The sequence below is a fragment of the Phyllobates terribilis genome, unplaced genomic scaffold, assembly GCF_046119375.1.
Source record: "Phyllobates terribilis strain yellow unplaced genomic scaffold, ASM4611937v1 Scaffold_838__1_contigs__length_613904, whole genome shotgun sequence".
In the NCBI taxonomy this organism is placed as follows: domain Eukaryota; kingdom Metazoa; phylum Chordata; class Amphibia; order Anura; family Dendrobatidae; genus Phyllobates; species Phyllobates terribilis.
In genome coordinates this window covers 247,868-275,195 of record NW_027363598.1, presented here as the reverse complement: position 1 = coordinate 275,195, position 27,328 = coordinate 247,868, and positions in this window count along the sequence as shown.

Sequence of the window (27,328 nt, the reverse complement as noted above, 5' to 3'; positions counted from 1 at the left end):
TTTCCTCCAGTCACGTCCAGAGCTGCACTCACTATTCTGCTGTTACATCATGTTTTATCCCCCTGTCTCCTCCAGAGCTGCACTCACTATTCTGCTGTTACATCCTGTCTTATACTCCACTCACCTCCAGAGCTGCAGTCACTATTCTGCTGTTACATCGTGTCTTATCCTCCTGTCACCTCCTGAGCTGCCCTCACTGTTCTGCTGTTACATCAGGTCTTATCCTCCAGTCACCTCCAGAGCTGCAGTCACTATTCTGCTGTTACATCGTGTTTTATCCTCCAGCCACCTCCAGAGCTGCAGTCACTATTCTGCTGTTACATCAGGTCTTATCCTCCAGTCACCTCCAGAGCTTCAGTCACTATTCTGATGTTACATCAGCTGTTATCCTCCACTCACCTCCAGAGCTGCACTCACTATTCTGTTACATCGTGTGTTATCCTCCAGTCACCTCCAGAGCTGCAATCAACATTCTGCTGTTACAACGTGTCTTATCCTCCAGTCACCTACAGAGCTGCTCTCACCATTCTGCTGTGATATTATGTCTTATCATCCATTCACCTCCAGAGCTTCACTCACTATTCTGCTGTTACATCGTGTCTTATCCTCCTGTCACCTCCAGAGCTGCACTCACTATTCTGCTTTTACATCCTGTCTTATCCTCCTGTCACTTCCAGAGCTGCAGTCACTATTCTGCTGTTACATCCTGTCTTAACCTCCAGTCACCTCCAGAGCTGCACTTACCATAATGCTGTTACATCGTGTCTTATCCTCCAGTCACCTCCAGAGCTGTAGTCACTATTCTGCTGTTACATCATGTCTTAGCCTCCAGACACCTCCAGAGATGCAGTCACTATTCTGCTGTTACATCGTGTCTTATCCTCCAGTCACCTCCAGAGGTTACAGTCACTATTCTGCTGTTTCATGACATCTTATCCTCCAGTTACCTCCAGAGCTGCAGTCACTATTCTGCTGTTACATCAAGTCTTATCCTCCAGTCACCTCCAGAGCTGCAGTCACTATTCTGCTGTTACATTATGTCTTATCCTCCAGTCACCTCCAGAGCTGCACTCACTATTCTGCTGTTACAATGTGTCTTATCCGCCAGCCACCTCCAGAGCTGCACTCCCTAATCTTCTGTTACATCGTTTCTTATCCGCCAGTCACCTCCAAAGCTGCAGTCACTATTCTGCTGTTACATCGTGTCTTATCCTCCAGTCACCTCCAGAGCTGCAGTCACTATTCTGCTGTTTCATGACATCTTATCCTCCAGTCACCTCCAGACCTGAACGCACTATTCTGCTTTTACATCGTGTCTTATCCTCCAGTCACCTCCAGAGCTGCACTCACTATTCTGCTGTTACATCGTTTCTTATCGTCCAGTCACCTCCATTGCTGCAGTCACTATTCTGCTGTTACATCGTGTCTTATCTTCCAGTCACCTCCAGAGCTGCACTCACTATTCTGCTGTAACATCGTGTCTTAACCTCCAGTCACCTCCAGAGCTGCACTTACCATACTGCTGTTACATCGTATCTTATCCTCCAGTCACCTCCAGAGTTGCAGTCACTATTCTGCTGTTACATCATGTCTTATCCCCCAGTCACCTCCAGAGCTGCACTCACTATTCTGCTGTAACATCGTGTCTTAACCTCCAGTCACCTCCAGAGCTGCACTTACCATACTGCTGTTACATCGTGTCTTATCTTCCAGTCACCTCCAGAGCTGCACTCACTATTCTGCTGTAACATCGTGTCTTAACCTCCAGTCACCTCCAGAGCTGCACTTACCATACTGCTGTTACATCGTATCTTATCCTCCAGTCACCTCCAGAGTTGCAGTCACTATTCTGCTGTTACATCGTGTCTTATCCTCCAGTCACCTCCCGAGCTGCAGTCACTATTCTGCTGTTACATCGTGTCTTATCTTCCAGTCACCTCCAGAGCTGCACTCACTATTCTGCTGTAACATCGTGTCTTAACCTCCAGTCACCTCCAGAGCTGCACTTACCATACTGCTGTTACATCGTATCTTATCCTCCAGTCACCTCCAGAGCTGCAGTCACTATTCTGCTGTTACATCATGTCTTATCCCCCAGTCATCTCCAGAGCTGTAGTCACTATTCTGCTGTTACGTCATGTCTTATCCTCCAGTCACCTCAATAGCTGCGGTCAATATTCTGCTGTTACATTATGTCTTATCTTCCAGTCACCTCCAGAGCTGCACTCACTATTCTGCTGTTACAATGTGTCTTATCCGCCAGCCACCTCCAGAGCCGCACTCCCTAATCTTCTGTTACATCGTGTCTTATCCGCCAGTCACCTCCAAAGCTGCAGTCACTATTCTGCTGTTACATCGTGTCTTATCCTCCAGTCACCTCCAGAGCTGCAGTCACTATTCTGCTGTTTCATGACATCTTATCCTCCAGTCACCTCCAGACCTGAACGCACTATTCTGCTTTTACATCGTGTCTTATCCTCCAGTCACCTCCAGAGCTGCACTCACTATTCTGCTGTTACATCGTGTCTTATCCTCCAGTCACCTTCAGCGCTGCACTCACTATTCTGCTGTTACATCGTTTCTTATCGTCCAGTCACCTCCATTGCTGCAGTCACTATTCTGCTGTTACATCGTGTCTTATCCTCCAGTCACCTCCCGAGCTGCAGTCACTATTCTGCTGTTACATCGTGTCTTATCTTCCAGTCACCTCCAGAGCTGCACTCACTATTCTGCTGTAACATCGTGTCTTAACCTCCAGTCACCTCCAGAGCTGCACTTACCATACTGCTGTTACATCGTGTCTTATCCTCCAGTCACCTCCAGAGTTGCAGTCACTACTCTGCTGGTACATCATGTCTTATCCCCCAGTCATCTCCAGAGCTGTTGTCACTATTCTGCTGTTACGTCATGTCTTATCCTCCAGTCACCTCAATAGCTGCGGTCAATATTCTGCTGTTACATTATGTCTTATCTTCCAGTCATTTCCAGAGTTGCACTCACTATTCTGCTGTTACAATGTGTCTTATCCGCCAGCCACCTCCAGAGCTGCACTCCCTATTCTGCTGTTACAATGTGTCTTATCCGCCAGCCACCTCCAGAGCTGCACTCCCTATTCTTCTGTTACATCGTGTCTTATCCGCCAGCCACCTCTAGAGCTGCACTCAATATTCTGCTGTTACATCATGTCTTATCCTCCAGACACCTCCAGAGCTGCACTCACAATTCTGCCGTTACATCGTGTCTTATCTTCCAGTCACCTCCAGAGCTGCAGTCACTATTCTGCTGTTACATCGTTTCTTCTCCTCCCACCACCTCCAGAGCTTCAGTCTCTACTCTGCAGTTACATCATGTCTTATCCTCCAGTCATCTCCAGAGCTGTAGTCACTATTCTGCTGTTACATCGTGTTTTATCCTCCAGTCACCTCCAGAGCTGCAGTCACTATTCTGATGTTACATCCTGTCTTATCCTCCAGTCACCTCCAGAGCTGCAGTCACTATTCTGATGCTACATCCTGTCTTATCCTCCAGTCACCTCCAGAGCTGCAGTCACTATTCTGCTGTTACATCATGCCTTATCCTCCAGACACCTACAGACCTGCGGTCACTATTCTGCTGTTACATCATGTCTTATCCTCCAGTCATCTCCAGAGCTGTAGTCACTATTCTGCTTTTACGTCATGTCTTATCCTCCAGAGCTGCAGTCCCTATTCTGCTGTTACATCGTGTGTTATCCTCCAGTCACCTCCAGAGCTGCAGTCACTCTTCTGCTGTTACATCGTGTCTTATCCTCCAGTCACCTCCAGAGCTGCAGTCACTCTTCTGCTGTTACATCGTGTCTTATCCTCCAGTCACCTCCAGAGCTGCTGTCACTATTCTGCTGTTACATCGTGTCTTTTCCTCCAGCCACTTCCAGAGCTGCTATCAAAATTCTGCTGTTACATCATGTCTTATCCTCCAGTCACCTCCAGAGCTGCAGTCACTCTTCTGCTGTTACATCGTGTCTTATCCTCCAGTCACCTCCAGAGCTGCTGTCACTATTCTGCTGTTACATCGAGTCTTATCCTCCAGTCACCTCCAGAGCTGCAGTCACCATTCTGCTGTTACTTCCTGTCTTATCCTCCAGTCACCTCCAGAGCTGTAGTCACTATTCTGCTGTTACATCCTGTCTTATCCTCCAGTCATCTCCAGAGCTGTAGTCACTATTCTGCTGTTACGTCATGTCTTATCCTCCAGTCACCTCCAGAGCTGCACTCACTATTCTGCTGTTACATCGTGTCTTATCCTCCAGCCACCTCCGGAGCTGCACTCACTATTCTGCTCTTACATCATGTCTTATCCTCCAGTCATCTCAATAGCTGCGCTCACTATTCTGCTGTTACATTCTGTATTATCCGCCAGCCACCTCCAGAGCTGCACTCACTATTCTGCTGTTACATCTTGTCTTATCCGCCAGTCACCTCTAGAGCTGCACTCACTATTCTGCTGTTACATCAGGTCTTATCCTCCGTTCACCTCCAGAGCTGCACTCACTATTCTGCTGTTACATCGTGTCTTATCTTCCAGTCACCTCCAGAGCTGCAGTCACTATTCTGCAGTTACATCGTGTCTTATTCTCCAGCCACCTCCAGAGCTGCAGTCACTATTCTGCTGTTACATCAGGTTTATCCTCCAGTCACCTCCAGAGCTGCAGTCACTATTATGCTATTACATCAGGTCTTATCCTCCAGTTACCTCCAGAGCTGCAGTCACTATTCTGCTGTTACATTGTATCTTATCCTCCAGTCACCTCCAGAGCTGTAATCACTATTCTGCTGTTACATCGTGTTTTATCCTCCAGTCACCTCCAGAGCTGCAGACACTATACTGCTGTTACATCGTGTCTTATCCTCCAGTCACCTTCAGAACTGCACTCACTATTCTGCTGTTACATCGTGTCTTAACCTCCAGTCACCTCCAGAGCTGCACTCACCATTCTGCTGTTACATTGTGTCTTATCCTCCAGTCACCTCCAGAGCTGCAGTCACTATTCTGGTGTAACATCATGTCTTATCCTCGAGCCACCTTCCAGAGCTGCGGTCACTATTCTGCTGTTACATTATGTCTTATCCTCCAGTTACCTCCAGAGCTGTAGTCACTATTCTGCTGTTACATCATGTCTTATCCTCTAGTTACCTCCAGAGCTGCACTCACTATTCTGCTGTTACATCGTGACTTATCCTCCAGTCACCTCCAGAGCTTCAGTCTCTATTCTGCTGTTACATCATGTCTTATCCTCCAGTCACCTCCAGAGCTGCAGTCACTTTTCTGCTGTTACATCGTATCTTATCCTCCAGTCACCTCCAGAGCTGCAGTTACTATTCTGCTGTTACATCATGTCTTATCCTCCAGTCACCTCCAGAGCTGCACTCACTATTCTGCTGCTACATCAGGTCTTATCCTCCAGTCACCTCCAGAGCTGCAGTCACTATTCTGTTGTTACATCTTGTCTTATCCTCCAGTCACCTCCAGAGCTGCAATCACTATTCTGCTTTTACATCATGTCTAATCCTCCAGTCACCTCCAGAGCTGCATTCACTCTTCTGCTGTTACATCGTGTCTTATCCTCCAGTCACCTCCAGAGCTGCAGTCACTATTCTGCTGTTACATCGAGTCTTATCCTCCAGTCACCACAAGAGCTGCACTCACTATTCTGCTGTAACATCGTGTCTTAACCTCCAATCACCTCCAGATCTGCACTTACCATACTGCTGTTACCTTGTGTCTTATCCTCCAGAGCTGTAGTCACTATTCTGCTGTTACAATGTGTCTTATCCGCCAGCCAACTCCAGAGCTGCACACACTATTCTGCTGTTACATCGTGTCTTATCCGCCAGCCACCTCTAGAGCTGCACTCACTATTCTGCTGTTACAAACGTGTCTTATCCTCCAGTCACCTCCAGAGCTGCAGTCACTATTCTGCTGTTACTTCATGTCTTATCCTCCAGTCACCTCCTGAGCTGCACCCACTATTCTGCTGTTACATCGTGTCTTATCCTCCAGTCACCTCCAGAGCTGCAGTCACTACTCTGCTGTTACATCATGTCTTATCCTCCAGTCATCTCCAGAGCTGTAGTCACTATCCTGCTGTTACATCATATCTTATCCTCCAGTCACCTCCAGAGCTGCACTCACTATTCTGCTGTTAAAATGTGTCTTAAACGTGAGTCACCTCCAGAGCTGCACTCACTATTCTGCTGTTACATTGTGTCTTATCCTCTTGCCACCTCCGGAGCTGCATTCACTATTCTGCTGTTACATCAGGCCTTATCCTCCAGTCACCTCCAGAGATGCACGCACTATTCTGCTCTTACATCATGTCTTATCCTCCAGTTACCTCCAGAGCTGCAGTCACTATTCTGCTATTACATCAGGTCTTATCCTCCAGCCACCTCCAGAGCTGCACTCACTATTCTGCTCTTACATCATGTCTTATCCTCCAGTTAACTCCAGAGCTGCAGTAACTATTCTGCTGTTACATCGTGTCTTATCCTCCAGTCACCTCAATAGCTGCTCTCACTATTCTGCTGTTACATTATGTCTTATCCTCCAGTCACCTCCAGAGCTGCATTCACTATTCTGCTGTTACATCGTGTCTTATCCGCCAGTCACCTCCAGAGCTGCAGTCACTACTCTGCTGTTACATCATGTCTTATCCTCCAGTCATCTCCAGAGCTGTAGTCACTATTCTGTTGTTACGTCATGTCTTATCCTCCAGTCACCTCCAGAGCTACACTCACTATTCTGCTGTTAAAATGTGTCTTAAACGTCAGTCACCTCCAGAGCTGCACTCACTATTCTGCTGTTACATTGTGTCTTATCCTCTTGCCACCTCCGGAGCTGCAGTCACTATTCTGCTGTTACATCAGGCCTTATCCTCCAGTCACCTCCAGAGCTGCAGTCACTATTCTGCTATTACATCAGGTCTTATCCTCCAGCCACCTCCAGAGCTGCACTCACTATTCTGCTCTTACATCATGTCTTATCCTCCAGTTACCTCCAGAGCTGCAGTCACTATTCTGCGATTACATCAGGTCTTATCCTCCAGCCACCTCCAGAGCTGCACTCACTATTCTGCTCTTACATCATGTCTTATCCTCCAGTTACCTCCAGAGCTGCAGTCACTATTCTGCTGTTACGTCATGTCTTATCCTCCAGTCACCTCAATAGCTGCTCTCACTATTCTGCTGTTACATTATGTCTTATCCTCCAGTCACCTCCAGAGCTGCATTCACTATTCTGCTGTTACATCGTGTCTTATCCGCCAGTCACCTCTAGAGCTGCACTCACTATTCTGCTGTTACATCATGTCTTATCTTCCAGTCACCTCCAGAGCTGCAGTCACTATTCTGCTGTTACATCAGGTCTTATCCTCCAGTCACCTCCAGAGCTGCAGTCACTAATATGCTATTACATCAGGTCTTATCCTCCAGCCACCTCCAGAGCTGCACTCAATATTCTGATCTTACATCATGTCTTATCCTCCAGTTACCTCCAGAGCTGCAGTCACTATTCTGATCTTACATCATGTCTTATCCTCCAGTTACCTCCAGAGCTGCAGTCACTATTCTGCTGTTACATCCTGTCTTATCCTCCAGTCACTTCCGGAGCTGCACTCACTATTCTGCTGTTACATTGTGTCTTATCCTCCAGTCACCTCCAGAGCTGTAATCACTATTCTGCTGTTACATCGTGTTTTATCCTCCAGTCACCTACAGAGTTGCGGTCACTATTCTGCTGTTACATTATGTCTTATCCTCCAGTTACCTCCAGAGCTGCAGTCTCTATTCTGCTTTTATATCATGTCTAATCCTCCAGTCACCTCCAGAGCTGCTTTCACTATTCTACTGTTATATGACATCTTATCCTCCAGTCACCTCCAGAGCTGCATCACTGTTCTGCTGTTACATGACATCTTATACTCCAGCCACCTCCAGAGCTGCAGTCACTGTTCTGCTGTTACATGACATCTTATCCTCCAGCCACCTCCAGAGCTGCTGTCACTATTCTGCTGTTACATTATGTCTTATCCTCCAATTACCTCCAGAGCTGCAGTTACTATTCTGCTGTTACATCATGTCTTATCCTCCAGTCACCTCCAGAGCTGCAGTCACTATTCTGCTGTTACATCGTGTCTTATCCTCCAGTCACCTCCAGAGCTGCATTCACTATTCTACTGTTACATGACATCTTATCCTCCAGTCACCTCCAGAGCTGCACTAAGTATTCTGCTGTTACTTCGTGTCTTATCCTCCTGTCACCTCCAGATCTGCACTCACTATTCTGCTGTTACATCTTGTCCTATCCTCCAGTCACCTCCATAGCTGCACTCACTATTCTGCTGTTACATCGTGTCTTATCCTCCAGTCACCTCCAGAGCTGCACTCACTGTTCTGCTGTTACATCGTGTCTTATCCTCCAGTCACCTGCAGAGCTGCAGTCACTATTCTGCTGTAACATCGTGTCATATCCTCCATTCACCTCCAGAGCTGCACTTACCATTCTGCTGTTATATTGTGTCTTATCCTCCAGTCACCTCCAGAGCTGTAGTCACTATTTTGCTGTTACATCATGTCTTATCCTCCAGACACCTCCAGAGCTGCAGTCACATTTCTGCTGTTACATCGTGTCTTATCCTCCAGTCACCTCCAGAGCTGCAGTCACTATTCTGCTGTTACATCATGTCTTATCCTCCAGTTACTTCCAGAGCTGCACTCGCTATTCTGCTGTTACATCGTGTCTTATCCTCCAGTCACCTCCAGAGCTGCAGTTACTATTCTGCTGTAATATCGTGTCTTATCCTCCAGTCAACTCCAGAGCTGTAGTCACTATTCTGCTGTTACATCGTGTCTTATCCTCCAGTCACCCCAAGAGCTGCACTCACTATTCTGCTGTTACATCTTGTCTTCTCCTCCAGTCACCTACAGAGCTGAAGTCTCTATTCTGCTGTTACATCATGTCTTATCCTGCAGTCACCTCCAGAGCTGTAGTCTCTGTTCTGCGGTTACATCAGTACTTATCCTCCATTCACCTCCAGAGCTGCACTCACTATTCTGCTGTAACATCATGTTTTATCTGCCAGTCACCTCCAGAGCTGCACTCACTATTCTGCTGTTACATCGTGTCTCATCCTCCAGTCACCTCCAGAGCTGCAATAACTATTCTGTTGTTACATCATGTCTTATCCTCCAGTCACCTCCAGAGGTGCAGTCACTATTCTGCTGTTACATCATGTCTTATCCTCCAGTCACCTCCAGAGCTGCACTCACTATTCTGTTGTTACATCATGTCTTATCCTCCTGTCACCTCCAGAGCTGCAGTCACTATTTTGCTGTTACTTCATGTCTTATCCTTCAGTCAACTCCAGAGCTGTAGTCTCTATTCTGCTGTTACATCAGGTCTTATCCTCCATTCACCTCCAGAGCTGCAGTCACTATTCTGCTGTAACATCACGCCTTATCTTCCAGTCACCTCCAGATCTGCACTCACTATTCTGCAGTTACATCGTGTCTTATCCTCCAGTCACCTCCAGATCTGCACTCACTATTCTGCTGTTACATTTTGTCTTATCCTCCAGTTACCTCCTGAGCTTCAGTCACTATTCTGCTTTTACATCGTGTCTTATCCTCCATTTACCTCCAGAGCTGCCATTACTATTCTGCTGTTACATCATGTCTTATCCTCCAGTCACCTCCAGAGCTGCACTTAATATTCTGCTGTTACATCATCTCTTATACTCCAGTCACCTCCAGAGCTGCATTCTCTATTCTGCTCTTACATCATGTCTTATCCTCCAGTCACCTCCAGAGCTGCAGTAACTATTCTGCTGTTACATCGTGTCTTATCCTCCTGTTACCTCCAGAGCTGCAGTCACTATTCTGCTGTTACATCATGGCTTATCCTCCACTCACCTCCAGAGCTGTGGTCACAATTCTGCTGTTACATCAGGTCTTATCCTCCAGTCACCTCCAGAGCTGTAGTCACTATTCTGCTGTTACATCAGGTCTTATCCTCCAGTCGCCTCTAGAGCTGCAGTCTCTATTCTGCTGTTACATCATGTCTTATCCTGTAGTCACCTCCAGAGCTGCAGTCACTTTTCTGCTGTTACATCGTGTCTTATCCTCCAGCCACCTCCAGAGCTGCACTCACTATTCTGCTGTTACATCGTGTCTCATCCTCCAGTCACCTCCAGAGCTGCAATAACTATTCTGTTGTTACATCATGTCTTATCCTCCAGTCACCTCCAGACGTGCAGTCACTATTCTGCTGTTACATCATGTCTTATCCTCCAGTCACCTCCAGAGCTGCACTCACTATTCTGTTGTTACTTCATGTCTTATCCTCCAGTCAACTCCAGACGTGCAGTCACTATTCTGCTGTAACATCACGCCTTATCCTCCAGTCACCTCCAGAGCTGCACTCACTATTCTGCTTTTACATTGTCTTATCCTCCAGTCACCTCCAGAGCTGCAGTTACTATTCTGCTGTTACATCGTGTCTTATCCTCCAGTCACCTCCAGAGCTGCATTCACTATTCTACTGTTACATGACATCTTATCCTCCAGTCACCTCCAGACCTGCACTCACTATTCTGCTGTTACATCGTGTCTTATCCTCCAGTCACCTCCAGAGCTGCACTCACTATTCTGCTGTTACATCGTGTCTTATACTCCAGTGCTGCAGTCACTGTTCTGCTGTTACATCGTGTCTTATCCTCCAGTCACCTCCAGAGCTGCACTCACTGTTCTGCTGTTACATGACATCTTATCCTCCAGCCACCTCCAGAGCTGCTGTCACTATTCTGCTGTTACATTATGTCTTATCCTCCAATTACCTCCAGAGCTGCAGTTACTATTCTGCTGTTACATCGTGTCTTATCCTCCAGTCACCTCCAGAGCTGCATTCACTATTCTACTGTTACATGACATCTTATCCTCCAGTCACCTCCAGAGCTGCACTAAGTATTCTGCTGTTACTTCGTATCCTATCCTCCAGTCACCTCCAGAGCTGCAGTCACTTTTCTGCTGTTACATCGTGTCTTATCCTCCAGCCTCCTACAGAGCTGCACTCACTATTCTGCTGTTACATCGTGTCTTATCCTCCAGTGCTGCAGTCACTGTTCTCCTGTTACATCGTGTCTTATCCTCCAGTCACCTCCAGAGCTGCACTCACTGTTCTGCTGTTACATCATGTCTTATCCTCCAGTCATCTGCAGAGCTGCAGTCACTATTCTGCTGTTACATTGTGTCTTATCCTCCAGTCACCTCCAGAGCTGTAGTCACTATTTTGCTGTTACATCGTGTCTTATCCTTCAGTCACCTACAGAGCTGCAGTCACTTTTCTGCTGTTACATCGTGTCTTATCCTCCAGTCACCTCCAGAGCTGCAGTCACTATTCTGCTGTTACATCATGTCTTATCCTCCAGTTACTTCCAGAGCTGCACTTGCTATTCTGCTGTTATATCGTGTCTTATCCTCCAGTCACCTCCAGAGCTGCAGTTACTATTCTGCTGTAACATCATGTTTTATCTGCCAGTCACCTCCAGAGCTGCACTCACTATTCTGCTGTTACATCGTGTCTCATCCTCCAGTCACCTCCAGAGCTGCAATAACTATTCTGTTGTTACATCATGTCTTATCCTCCAGTCACCTCCAGAGGTGCAGTCACTATTCTGCTGTTACATCATGTCTTATCCTCCAGTCACCTCCAGAGCTGCACTCACTATTCTGTTGTTACATCATGTCTTATCCTCCTGTCACCTCCAGAGCTGCAGTCACTATTCTGCTGTTACTTCATGTCTTATCCTTCAGTCAACTCCAGAGCTGTAGTCTCTATTCTGCTGTTACATCAGGTTTTATACTCCAGTCACCTCCAGAGCTGCACTCACCATTCTGCTGTTACATTTTGTCTTATCCTCCAGTCACCTCCAGAGCTGCTCTCACTATTCTGCAGTAAAATCAGGTCTTATCCTCCAGTTACCTCCTGAGCTGCAGTCACTATTCTGCTTTTACATCGTGTCTTATCCTCCAGTTACCTCCAGAGCTGCCGTTACTATTCTGCTGTTACATCATGTCTTATCCTCCAGTCACCTCAAGAGCTGCACTTAATATTCTGCTGTTACATGATCTCTTATCCTCCAGTCACCTCCAGAGCTGCACTAACTATTCTGCTGTTACATCGTGTCTTATCCTCCTGTTACCTCCAGAGCTGCAGTCACTATTCTGCTGTTACATCGTGTCTTATCCTCCACTCACCTCCAGAGCTGTGGTCACTATTCTGCTGTTACATCAGGTCTTATCCTCCAGTCACCTCCAGAGCTGTAGTCACTATTCTGCTGTTACATCATGTCTTATCCTGTAGTCACCTCCAGAGCTGCAGTCACTTTTCTGCTGTTACATCGTGTCTTATCCTCCAGCCACCTCCAGAGCTGCACTCACTATTCTGCTGTTACATCGTGTCTCATCCTCCAGTCACCTCCAGAGCTGCAATAACTATTCTGTTGTTACATCATGTCTTATCCTCCAGTCACCTCCAGACGTGCAGTCACTATTCTGCTGTTACATCATGTCTTATCCTCCAGTCACCTCCAGAGCTGCACTCACTATTCTGTTGTTACTTCATGTCTTATCCTCCAGTCAACTCCAGACGTGCAGTCACTATTCTGCTGTAACATCACGCCTTATCCTCCAGTCACCTCCAGAGCTGCACTCACTATTCTGCTTTTACATTGTCTTATCCTCCAGTCACCTCCAGAGCTGCATTCACTATTCTACTGTTACATGACATCTTATCCTCCAGTCCCCTCCAGACCTGCACTCACTATTCTGCTGTTACATCGTGTCTTATCCTCCAGTCACCTCCAGAGCTGCACTCACTATTCTGCTGTTACATCGTGTCTTATAATCCAGTGCTGCAGTCACTGTTCTGCTGTTACATCGTGTCTTATCCTCCAGTCACCTCCAGAGCTGCACTCACTGTTCTGCTGTTACATGACATCTTATCCTCCAGCCACCTCCAGAGCTGCTGTCACTATTCTACTGTTACATTATGTCTTATCCTCCAATTACCTCCAGAGCTGCAGTTACTATTCTGCTGTTACATCGTGTCTTATCCTCCAGTCACCTCCAGAGCTGCATTCACTATTCTACTGTTACATGACATCTTATCCTCCAGTCACCTCCAGAGCTGCACTAAGTATTCTGCTGTTACTTCGTATCCTATCCTCCAGTCACCTCCAGAGCTGCAGTCACTTTTCTGCTGTTACATCGTGTCTTATCCTCCAGCCTCCTACAGAGCTGCACTCACTAATCTGCTGTTACATCGTGTCTTATCCTCCAGTCACCTCCAGATCTGCACTCACTATTGTGCTGTTACATCATGTCTTATCCTCCAGTCATCTGCAGAGCTGCAATCACTATTCTGCTGTTACATTGTGTCTTATCCTCCAGTCACCTCCAGAGCTGCAGTCACTTTTCTGCTGTTACATCGTGTCTTATCCTCCAGTCACCTCCAGAGCTGCAGTCACTATTCTGCTGTTACATCATGTCTTATCCTCCAGTTACTTCCAGAGCTGCACTTGCTATTCTGCTGTTATATCGTGTCTTATCCTACAGTCACCTCCAGAGCTGCAATAACTATTCTGTTGTTACATCATGTCTTATCCTCCAGTCACCTCCAGAGCTGCACTCACTATTCTGCTGTTACATCATGTCTTATCCTCCAGTCACCTCCAGAGCTGCACTCACTATTCTGTTGTTACATTATGTCTTATCCTCCAGTCACCTCTAGAGCTGCTCTCACTATTCTGCAGTAAAATCAGGTCTTATCCTCCAGCCACCTCCAGAGCTGTTGTCACTATTCTGCTGTTACATTATGTCTTATCCTCCAGTTACCTCCTGAGCTTCAGTCACTATTCTGCTTTTACATCGTGTCTTATCCTTCAGTTACCTCCAGAGCTGCCGTTACTATTCTGCTGTTACATCATGTCTTATCCTCCAGTCACCTCCAGAGCTGCACTTAATATTCTGCTGTTACATCATCTCTTATCCTCCAGTTACCTCCTGAGCTTCAGTCACTATTCTGCTTTTACATCGTGTCTTATCCTTCAGTTACCTCCAGAGCTGCCGTTACTATTCTGCTGTTACATCATGTCTTATCCTCCAGTCACCTCCAGAGCTGCACTTAATATTCTGCTGTTACATCATCTCTTATCCTCCAGTTACCTCCAGAGCTGCCGTTACTATTCTGCTCTTACATCATGTCTTATCCTTCAGTCACCTCCAGAGCTGCAGTAACTATTCTGCTGTTACATCGTGTCTTATCCTCCTGTTACCTCCAGAGCTGCAGTCACTATTCTGCTGTTACATCATGGCTTATCCTCCACTCACCTCCAGAGCTGTGGTCACTATTCTGCTGTTACATCAGGTCTTATCCTCCACTCACCTCCAGAGCTGTGGTCACTATTCTGCTGTTACATCATGTCTTATCCTGTAGTCACCTCCAGAGCTGCAGTCACTTTTCTGCTGTTACATCGTGTCTTATCCTCCAGCCACCTCCAGATCTGCACTCACTATTCTGCTGTTACATCGTGTCTCATCCTCCAGTCACCTCCAGAGCTGCAATAACTATTCTGTTGTTACATCATGTCTTATCCTCCAGTCACCTCCAGACGTGCAGTCACTATTCTGCTGTTACATTATGTCTTATCCTCCAGTCACCTCCAGACCTGCGGTCACTATTCTGCTGTTACATTATGTCTTATCCTCCAGTCACCTCCAGAGCTGTAGTCACTATTCTGCTGTTACATCATGTCTTATCCTCCAGTCAACTCCAGAGCTGTAGTCACTATTCTGCTGTTACATCAGGTCTTATCCTCCAGTCACCTCCAGAGCTGCAGTCTCTATTCTGCTGTTACATCAGGTCTTATCCTCCAGTCGCCTCCAGAGCTGCAGTCTCTATTCTGCTGTTACATCCTGTCTTATCCTCCATTCACCTCCAGAGATGCAATCACTGTTCTGCTATTACATCAGGTCTTATCCTCCAGTCACCTCCAGAGCTGCACTCAGTATCTGCTGTTACTTCGTGTCTTATCTTCCAGTCACCTCCAGATCTGCACTCACTATTCTGTTGTTACATCGTGTCTTATCCTCCAGTCTCCTCCAGAGCTGCAGTCGCTGTTCTGCTGTTACATCGTGTCTTATCCTCCAGTCACCTCCAGAGCTGCACTCATTGTTCTGCTGTTACATCGTGTCTTATCCTCCAGTCACCTCCAGAGCTGCAGTCACTATTCTGTTACATCAGGTCTTATCCTCCAGTCACCTCCAGAGCTGCACTCACTATTCTGCTGTAACATCGTGTCTTATCGTCCAGTCACCTCCAGAGCTGTAGTCACTATTCTGATGTTACATCGTGTCTTATCCTCCAGTCACCCCAAGAGCTGCACTCACTATTCTGCTGTTACATCATGTCTTATCCTGCAGTCACCTCCAGAGCTGCAGTCTCTTATTCTCCTGTAACATCATGCCTTATCCTCCAGCCACCTCCAGAGCTGCAGTCAGTATTCTGCTTTTACATCGTGTCTTATCCTCGTCATCTAAAGGGCTGCACTCACTATTCTGCTGTTACATCGTGTCTTATCCTCCAGTCACCTTAAGAGCTGCACTCACTATTCTGCTGTTACGTCACGTCCTATCCTCCATTCACCTCCAGAGCTGCAGTCACAATTCTGCTGTAACATCATGTTTTATCTGCCAGTCACCTCCAGAGCTGCACTCACTATTCTGCTGTTACATCGTGTCTCATCCTCCAGTCACCTCCAGAGCTGCAGTCACTATTCTGCTCTAACATCATGTGTTCTCCTCCAGTTACCTCCATAGCTGCAGTCACTATTCTGCTGTTGCATCCTGTCTTATCCTCTAATTACCTCCAGAGCTGTGGTCACTATTCTGCTGTTACATCAGTTCTTATCATCCAGTCTTCTCCAGAGCTGTAGTCACTATTCTGCTGTTACGTCATGTCTTATTTTCCACTCACCTCCAGAGCTGCAGTCACTATTCTGCTGTTACAACGTGTCTTATCCTCCAGCCACCTTCAGAGCTGCAGTCACTATTCTGCTGTTACATCAGGTCTTATACTCCAATCACCTCCAGAGCTGCAGTCACTATTCTGCTGTTACATCCTGTCTTATCCTCCATTCACCTCCAGAGATGCAATCACTGTTCTGCTATTACATCAGGTCTTATCCTCCAGTCACCTCAAAAGCTGCAGTCACTATTCTGTTGTTACATCGTGTCTCATCCTCCAGTCACCTCCAGAGCTGCACTCACTATTCTGCTGTTAATTCATTTCTTATCCTCCAGTCACCTCCAGTGCTGCAGTCACTATTCTGCTGTTACATCGTGTCTTATCCTCCAGCCACCTCCAGAGCTCCACTCACTGTTCTGCTGTTACATCGAGTCTTATCCTCCAGTCACCTTCAGAGCTGTCGTCACTATTCTGCTATTACATCTTGTCTTATCCTTCAGTCACCTTCAGAGCTGCTCTCACTATTCTGCTGTTACATAATGTCTTATCCTCCAGTTACCTCCAGAGCTGTAGTCACTATTCGGCTGTACATCATGTCATATCCTTTATTCCCCTCCAGAGCTGTAGTCTCTTTTCTGCTGTTACATCGTGTCTTATCCTCCAGTCACCTCCAGAGCTGCAGTCACTATTCCGCTGTTACATCGTGTCTTATCCTCCAGCTACCTCCAGAGCTGCAGTCACTATTCTGCTGTTACATCGTGTCTTATCCTCCAGCCACCTCCAGAGCTGCACTCACTATTCTGCTGTTACATCATGTCTTATCCTCCAGTCACCTCCAGAGCTGCACTCACTATTCTGCTGTTACATTATGTCTTATCCTCCAGTTACCTCCAGAGCTGCAGTCACTATTCTGATCTTACATCATGTCTTATCCTCCAGTTACCTCCAGAGCTGCAGTCACTATTCTGATGTTACATCATGTCTTATCCTCCAGTTACTTCCAGAGCTGCACTCACTATTCTGCTGTTACATCGTGTCTTATCCTCCAGTCACCTCCAGAGCTGCAGTCTCTATTCTGCTGTTACATCCTGTCTTATCCTCCATTCACCTCCAGAGATGCAATCACTGTTCTGCTGTTAAATCAGGACTTATCCTCCAGTCACCTCCCGAGCTGCAGTCACTATTCTGCTGTTACATCGCGTCTTATTCTCCAGTCACCTCAAGAGCTGCGGTCACTATTCTGCTGTTACATCAAGTCTTATCGTCCAGTCACCTCCAGAGCTGCAGTCACTCTTCTGCTGTTACATCGTGTCTTATCCTCCAGCCACCTCCAGATCTGCGCTCACTATTCTGCTGTTACATCAGGTCTTATCCTCCAGTCACCTCCAGAGCTGTAATCACTATTCTGCAGTTACATCAGGTCTTATCCTCCAGCCACCTCCAGATCTGCACTCACTATTCTGCTGTTACATCGTGTCTTATCCTCCAGTCACCTCCAGAGCTTCAGTCACTATTCTGCTGTTACATCGTGTCTTATCCTCCAGTCACCTCCAGAGCTGCTGTTACTATTCTGCTGTTACATCATGTCTTATCCTCCAGTCACCTCCAGAGCTGCACTCACTATTCTGCTGTTACATCATCTCTTATCCTCCAGTCACCTGCAGAGCTGCAGTCACTTTTCTGCTGTTACATCGTGTCTTATCCTCCAGTCACCTCCAGAGCTGCAGTCACTATTCTGCTGTTACATCGTGTCTTATCCTGCAGTCACCTCCAGAGCTGCAGTCTCTATTCTCCTGTAACTTCATGTCTTATCCTCCAGTCACCTCCAGAGCTGCAGTCACTTTTCTGCTTTTACATCGTGTCTTATCCTCCAGCCACCTCCAGAGCTGCACTCACTATTCTGCTGTTACATCCTGTCTTATCCTCCAGTCACCTCCAGAGCTGCATTCACTATTCTGCTGTTACATGACATCTTATCCTCCAGTCACCTCCAGAGCTGCACTCAGTATTCTGCTGTTACTTCGTGTCTTATCCTCCAGTCACCTCCAGAGCTGCAGTCACTGTTCTGTTGTTACATCGTGTCTTATCCTCCAGTCACCTCCAGAGCTGCAGTCACTGTTCTGTTGTTACATCGTGTTTTATCCTCCAGTCACCTACAGAGCTGCACTCACTGTTCTGCTGTTACATCGTGTCTTATCCTCCAGTCACCTCCAGAGCTGCAGTCACTATTCTGCTGTTATATCAGGTCTTATCCTCCAGTCACCTCCAGAGCTGCACTCACTATTCTGCTGTAACATCGTGTCTTATCCTCCAGTCACCTCCAGAGCTGCACTCACTATTCTGCTGTTACATCGCGTCTTATTCTCCAGTCACCTCAAGAGCTGCGGTCACTATTCTGCTGTTACATCAAGTCTTATCGTCCAGTCACCTCCAGAGCTGCAGTCACTCTTCTGCTGTTACATCGTGTCTTATCCTCCAGCCACCTCCAGATCTGCGCTCACTATTCTGCTGTTACATCAGGTCTTATCCTCCAGTCACCTCCAGAGCTGTAATCACTATTCTGCAGTTACATCAGGTCTTATCCTCCAGCCACCTCCAGATCTGCACTCACTATTCTGCTGTTACATCGTGTCTTATCCTCCAGTCACCTCCAGAGCTTCAGTCACTATTCTGCTGTTACATCGTGTCTTATCCTCCAGTCACCTCCAGAGCTGCTGTTACTATTCTGCTGTTACATCATGTCTTATCCTCCAGTCACCTCCAGAGCTGCACTCACTATTCTGCTGTTACATCATCTCTTATCCTCCAGTCACCTGCAGAGCTGCAGTCACTTTTCTGCTGTTACATCGTGTCTTATCCTCCAGTCACCTCCAGAGCTGCAGTCACTATTCTGCTGTTACATCGTGTCTTATCCTGCAGTCACCTCCAGAGCTGCAGTCTCTATTCTCCTGTAACTTCATGTCTTATCCTCCAGTCACCTCCAGAGCTGCAGTCACTTTTCTGCTTTTACATCGTGTCTTATCCTCCAGCCACCTCCAGAGCTGCACTCACTATTCTGCTGTTACATCCTGTCTTATCCTCCAGTCACCTCCAGAGCTGCATTCACTATTCTGCTGTTACATGACATCTTATCCTCCAGTCACCTCCAGAGCTGCACTCAGTATTCTGCTGTTACTTCGTGTCTTATCCTCCAGTCACCTCCAGAGCTGCAGTCACTGTTCTGTTGTTACATCGTGTCTTATCCTCCAGTCACCTCCAGAGCTGCAGTCACTGTTCTGTTGTTACATCGTGTTTTATCCTCCAGTCACCTACAGAGCTGCACTCACTGTTCTGCTGTTACATCGTGTCTTATCCTCCAGTCACCTCCAGAGCTGCAGTCACTATTCTGCTGTTATATCAGGTCTTATCCTCCAGTCACCTCCAGAGCTGCACTCACTATTCTGCTGTAACATCGTGTCTTATCCTCCAGTCACCTCCAGAGCTGCACTCACTATTCTGCTGTTACATCAGGTCTTATCCTCCAGTCACCTCAAGTGCTGCACTCACTATTCTGCTGTAACATCATGTCTTATCACCAGCCACCTCCAGAGCTGCACTCACTTTTCTGCTGTTACATTATGTCTTATCCTCCAGTCAACTCCAGAGCTGTAGTCACTATTCTACTATTACATCATGTTTTATCATGCAGTCACCTCCAGAGCTGCAGTCTCTATTCTCCTGTAACATCATATCTTATCCTCCAGTCACCTCCAGAGCTGCAGTCACTTTTCTGCTGTTACATCGTGTCTTTTCCTCCAGCCACCTCCAGAGCTTCACTCACTATTCTGCTGTTACATCCTGTCTTATCCTCCATTCATCTCCAGAGATGCAATCACCGTTCTGCTGTTACATCGTGTCCTATCCTCCAGTCGCCTCCAGAGCTGTATTCACTATTCTGCTGTTACATCGTGTCTTATCCTCCAGTGCTGCAGTCACTGTTCTGCTGTTACATCGTGTCTTATCCTCCAGTCACCTCCAGAGCTGCACTCACTGTTCTGCTGTTACATCGTGTCTTATCCTCCAGTCACTTGCAGAGCTGCAGTCACTATTCTGCTGTAACATCGTGTCTTAACCTCCAGTCACCTCCAGAGCTGCACTTACCATTCTGCTGTTATATTGTGTCTTATCCTCCAGTCACCTTCAGAGCTGCAGTTACTATTCTGTTGTTACATCATGTCTTATCCTCCAGTCAACTCCAGAGCTGTAGTCACTATTTTGCTGCTACATCATGTCTTATCCTCCAGACACCTCCAGACCTGCGGTCACTATTCTGCTGTTACATTATGTCTTATCCTCCAGTCACCTCCAGAGCTGCAGTTACTATTCTGTTGTTACATCATGTCTTATCCTCCAGTCAACTCCAGACCTGTAGTCACTATTCTGCTGTTACATCGTGTCTTATCCTCCAGTCACCCCAAGAGCTGCACTCACTATTCTGCTGTTACATCATGTCTTCTCCAGTCACCTACAGAGCTGCAGTCTCTATTCTGCTGTTACATCATGTCTTATCCTGCAGTCACCTCGAGAGCTGCAGTCTCTATTCTCCTATAACATCATGTCCTATCCTCCAGTCACCTCCAGAGCTGCAGTCACTTTTCTGCTGTTACATCGTGTCTTATCCTCCAGCCACCTCCAGAGCTGCACTCACTATTCTGCTGTTACATCGTGTCTTATCCTCCAGGCACCTCCAGAGCTGCACTCACTTTTCTGCTGTTACATCATGTCTTATCCTCCAGTCACCTCAAGAGCTGCCCTCACTTTTCTGCTGTTACATCGTGTCTTATCCTCCAGGCACCTCCAGAGCTGCACTCACTTTTCTGCTGTTACATCGTGTCTTATCCTCCAGTCACCTCCAAAGCTGCACTCACTTTTCTGCTGTTACATCGTGTCTTATCCTCCAGTCACCTCAAGAGCTGCCCTCACTTTTCTGCTGTTACATCGTGTCTTATCCTCCAGTCACCTCAAGAGCTGCCCTCACTATTTTGCTGTTACATCATGTCTTATCCTCCAGACACCTCCAGACCTGCGGTCACTATTCTGCTGTTACATTATGTCTTATCCTCCAGTCACCTCCAGAGCTGCAGTTACTATTCTGTTGTTACATCATGTCTTATCCTCCAGTCAACTCCAGAGCTGTAGTCACTATTCTGCTGTTACATCGTGTCTTATCCTCCAGTCACCCCAAGAGCTGCACTCACTATTCTGCTGTTACATCATGTCTTCTCCAGTCACCTACAGAGCTGCAGTCTCTATTCTGCTGTTACATCATGTCTTATCCTGCAGTCACCTCGAGAGCTGCAGTCTCTATTCTCCTATAACATCATGTCCTATCCTCCAGTCACCTCCAGAGCTGCAGTCACTTTTCTGCTGTTACATCGTGTCTTATCCTCCAGCCACCTCCAGAGCTGCACTCACTATTCTGCTGTTACATCGTGTCTTATCCTCCAGGCACCTCCAGAGCTGCACTCACTTTTCTGCTGTTACATCGTGTCTTATCCTCCAGTCACCTCAAGAGCTGCCCTCACTTTTCTGCTGTTACATCGTGTCTTATCCTCCAGTCACCTCAAGAGCTGCCCTCACTATTCTGCTGTTAAATCGTGTCTTATCCTCCAGTCACCTCAAGAGCTGTAGTCTCTATTCTGCTGTTACATCATGTTTTATCTGCCAGTCACCTCCAGAGCTGCACTCACTATTCTGCTGTTACATCGTATCTCATCCTCCAGTCACCTCCAGAGCTGCAATAACTATTCTGTTGTTACATCATGTCTTATCCTCCAGTCACCTCCAGAGGTGCACTCACTATTCTATTGTTACATCATGTCTTATCCTCCTGTCACCTCCAGAGCTGCAGTCACTATTCTGCTGTTACTTCGTGTCTTATCCTCCAGTCAACTCCAGAGCTGTAGTCTCTATTCTGCTGTTACATCAGGTCTTATCCTCCATTCACCTCCAGAGCTGCAGTCACTATTCTGCAGTTACATCACGCCTTATCTTCCAGTCACCTCCAGAGCTGCACTCACTATTCTGCTGTTACATTATGTCTTATCCTAAATCACCTCCAGAGCTGCATTCACTATTCTGCAGTTACATTAGGTCTTATCCTCCAGTCACCTCCAGATCTGCACTCACTATTCTGCTGTTACATCGTGTCTTATCCTCCAGTCTCCTCCAGAGCTGCACTCACCATTCTGCTGTTTCACTGTGTCTTATTCTCCAGTCACCTCCAGAGCTGAACTCACTATTCTGCAGTTAAATCAGGTCTTATCCTCCAGCCACCTCCAGAGCTGCTGTCACTATTCTGCTGTTACATTATGTCTTATCCTCCAATTACCTCCAGAGCTGCAGTTACTATTCTGCTGTTACATCATGTCTTATCCTCCAGTTACCTCCAGAGCTGCACTCACTATTCTGCTGTTACATCGTGTCTTATCCTCCACTCACCTCCAGAGCTGTGGTCATCATTCTGCTGTTACATCAGGTCTTATCCTTCAGTCATCTCCAGAGCTGCAGTCACTATTCTGCTGTTACATCATGTCTTATCTTCCAGTCACCTCCAGAGCTGCAGTCACTATTCTGCTGTTACATCGTGTCTTATCCTCCAGCCACCTCCAGAGCTGCAGTCACTATTCTGCTGTTACATCATGTCTTATCCTCCAGTTACTTCCAGAGCTGCACTTGCTATTCTGCTGTTATATCGTGTCTTATCCTACAGTCACCTCCAGAGCTGCAATAACTATTCTGTTGTTACATCATGTCTTATCCTCCAGTCACCTCCAGAGCTGCACTCACTATTCTGCTGTTACATCATGTCTTATCCTCCAGTCACCTCCAGAGCTGCACTCACTATTCTGTTGTTACATTATGTCTTATCCTCCAGTCACCTCTAGAGCTGTTGTCACTATTCTGCTGTTACATTATGTCTTATCCTCCAGTTACCTCCTGAGCTTCAGTCACTATTCTGCTTTTACATCGTGTCTTATCCTCCAGTTACCTCCAGAGCTGCCGTTACTATTCTGCTGTTACATCATGTCTTATCCTCCAGTCACCTCCAGAGCTGCACTTAATATTCTGCTGTTACATCATCTCTTATCCTCCAGTTACCTCCAGAGCTGCCGTTACTATTCTGCTCTTACATCATGTCTTATCCTTCAGTCACCTCCAGAGCTGCAGTAACTATTCTGCTGTTACATCGTGTCTTATCCTCCTGTTACCTCCAGAGCTGCAGTCACTATTCTGCTGTTACATCATGGCTTATCCTCCACTCACCTCCAGAGCTGTGGTCACTATTCTGCTGTTACATCAGGTCTTATCCTCCACTCACCTCCAGAGCTGTGGTCACTATTCTGCTGTTACATCATGTCTTATCCTGTAGTCACCTCCAGAGCTGCAGTCACTTTTCTGCTGTTACATCGTGTCTTATCCTCCAGCCACCTCCAGATCTGCACTCACTATTCTGCTGTTACATCGTGTCTCATCCTCCAGTCACCTCCAGAGCTGCAATAACTATTCTGTTGTTACATCATGTCTTATCCTCCAGTCACCTCCAGACGTGCAGTCACTATTCTGCTGTTACATTATGTCTTATCCTCCAGTCACCTCCAGACCTGCGGTCACTATTCTGCTGTTACATTATGTCTTATCCTCCAGTCACCTCCAGAGCTGTAGTCACTATTCTGCTGTTACATCATGTCTTATCCTCCAGTCAACTCCAGAGCTGTAGTCACTATTCTGCTGTTACATCAGGTCTTATCCTCCAGTCACCTCCAGAGCTGCAGTCTCTATTCTGCTGTTACATCAGGTCTTATCCTCCAGTCGCCTCCAGAGCTGCAGTCTCTATTCTGCTGTTACATCCTGTCTTATCCTCCATTCACCTCCAGAGATGCAATCACTGTTCAGCTATTACATCAGGTCTTATCCTCCAGTCACCTCCAGAGCTGCACTCACTATTCTGCTGTAACATCGTGTCTTATCGTCCAGTCACCTCCAGAGCTGTAGTCACTATTCTGATGTTACATCGTGTCTTATCCTCCAGTCACCCCAAGAGCTGCACTCACTATTCTGCTGTTACATCATGTCTTATCCTGCAGTCACCTCCAGAGCTGCAGTCTCTTATTCTCCTGTAACATCATGCCTTATCCTCCAGCCACCTCCAGAGCTGCAGTCAGTATTCTGCTTTTACATCGTGTCTTATCCTCGTCATCTAAAGGGCTGCACTCACTATTCTGCTGTTACATCGTGTCTTATCCTCCAGTCACCTTAAGAGCTGCACTCACTATTCTGCTGTTACGTCACGTCCTATCCTCCATTCACCTCCAGAGCTGCAGTCACAATTCTGCTGTAACATCATGTTTTATCTGCCAGTCACCTCCAGAGCTGCACTCACTATTCTGCTGTTACATCGTGTCTCATCCTCCAGTCACCTCCAGAGCTGCAGTCACTATTCTGCTCTAACATCATGTGTTCTCCTCCAGTTACCTCCATAGCTGCAGTCACTATTCTGCTGTTGCATCCTGTCTTATCCTCTAATTACCTCCAGAGCTGTGGTCACTATTCTGCTGTTACATCAGGTCTTATCATCCAGTCTTCTCCAGAGCTGTAGTCACTATTCTGCTGTTACGTCATGTCTTATTTTCCACTCACCTCCAGAGCTGCAGTCACTATTCTGCTGTTACAACGTGTCTTATCCTCCAGCCACCTTCAGAGCTGCAGTCACTATTCTGCTGTTACATCAGGTCTTATACTCCAATCACCTCCAGAGCTGCAGTCACTATTCTGCTGTTACATCCTGTCTTATCCTCCATTCACCTCCAGAGATGCAATCACTGTTCTGCTATTACATCAGGTCTTATCCTCCAGTCACCTCAAAAGCTGCAGTCACTATTCTGTTGTTACATCATGTCTCATCCTCCAGTCACCTCCAGAGCTGCACTCACTATTCTGCTGTTAATTCATTTCTTATCCTCCAGTCACCTCCAGTGCTGCAGTCACTATTCTGCTGTTACATCGTGTCTTATCCTCCAGCCACCTCCAGAGCTCCACTCACTGTTCTGCTGTTACATCGAGTCTTATCCTCCAGTCACCTTCAGAGCTGTCGTCACTATTCTGCTATTACATCTTGTCTTATCCTCCAGTCACCTTCAGAGCTGCTCTCACTATTCTGCTGTTACATAATGTCTTATCCTCCAGTTACCTCCAGAGCTGTAGTCACTATTCGGCTGTACATCATGTCATATCCTTTATTCCCCTCCAGAGCTGTAGTCTCTTTTCTGCTGTTACATCGTGTCTTATCCTCCAGTCACCTCCAGAGCTGCAGTCACTATTCCGCTGTTACATCGTGTCTTATCCTCCAGCTACCTCCAGAGCTGCAGTCACTATTCTGCTGTTACATCGTGTCTTATCCTCCAGCCACCTCCAGAGCTGCACTCACTATTCTGCTGTTACATCATGTCTTATCCTCCAGTCACCTCCAGAGCTGCACTCACTATTCTGCTGTTACATTATGTCTTATCCTCCAGTTACCTCCAGAGCTGCAGTCACTATTCTGATCTTACATCATGTCTTATCCTCCAGTTACCTCCAGAGCTGCAGTCACTATTCTGATGTTACATCATGTCTTATCCTCCAGTTACTTCCAGAGCTGCACTCACTATTCTGCTGTTACATCGTGTCTTATCCTCCAGTCACCTCCAGCGCTGCAGTCTCTATTCTGCTGTTACATCCTGTCTTATCCTCCATTCACCTCCAGAGATGCAATCACTGTTCTGCTGTTAAATCAGGACTTATCCTCCAGTCACCTCCCGAGCTGCAGTCACTATTCTGCTGTTACATCGCGTCTTATTCTCCAGTCACCTCAAGAGCTGCGGTCACTATTCTGCTGTTACATCAAGTCTTATCGTCCAGTCACCTCCAGAGCTGCAGTCACTCTTCTGCTGTTACATCGTGTCTTATCCTCCAGCCACCTCCAGATCTGCGCTCACTATTCTGCTGTTACATCAGGTCTTATCCTCCAGTCACCTCCAGAGCTGTAATCACTATTCTGCAGTTACATCAGGTCTTATCCTCCAGCCACCTCCAGATCTGCACTCACTATTCTGCTGTTACATCGTGTCTTATCCTCCAGTCACCTCCAGAGCTTCAGTCACTATTCTGCTGTTACATCGTGTCTTATCCTCCAGTCACCTCCAGAGCTGCTGTTACTATTCTGCTGTTACATCATGTCTTATCCTCCAGTCACCTCCAGAGCTGCACTCACTATTCTGCTGTTACATCATCTCTTATCCTCCAGTCACCTGCAGAGCTGCAGTCACTTTTCTGCTGTTACATCGTGTCTTATCCTCCAGTCACCTCCAGAGCTGCAGTCACTATTCTGCTGTTACATCGTGTCTTATCCTGCAGTCACCTCCAGAGCTGCAGTCTCTATTCTCCTGTAACTTCATGTCTTATCCTCCAGTCACCTCCAGAGCTGCAGTCACTTTTCTGCTTTTACATCGTGTCTTATCCTCCAGCCACCTCCAGAGCTGCACTCACTATTCTGCTGTTACATCCTGTCTTATCCTCCAGTCACCTCCAGAGCTGCATTCACTATTCTGCTGTTACATGACATCTTATCCTCCAGTCACCTCCAGAGCTGCACTCAGTATTCTGCTGTTACTTCGTGTCTTATCCTCCAGTCACCTCCAGAGCTGCAGTCACTGTTCTGTTGTTACATCGTGTCTTATCCTCCAGTCACCTCCAGAGCTGCAGTCACTGTTCTGTTGTTACATCGTGTTTTATCCTCCAGTCACCTACAGAGCTGCACTCACTGTTCTGCTGTTACATCGTGTCTTATCCTCCAGTCACCTCCAGAGCTGCAGTCACTATTCTGCTGTTATATCAGGTCTTATCCTCCAGTCACCTCCAGAGCTGCACTCACTATTCTGCTGTAACATCGTGTCTTATCCTCCAGTCACCTCCAGAGCTGCACTCACTATTCTGCTGTTACATCAGGTCTTATCCTCCAGTCACCTCAAGTGCTGCACTCACTATTCTGCTGTAACATCATGTCTTATCACCAGCCACCTCCAGAGCTGCACTCACTTTTCTGCTGTTACATTATGTCTTATCCTCCAGTCAACTCCAGAGCTGTAGTCACTATTCTACTATTACATCATGTTTTATCATGCAGTCACCTCCAGAGCTGCAGTCTCTATTCTCCTGTAACATCATATCTTATCCTCCAGTCACCTCCAGA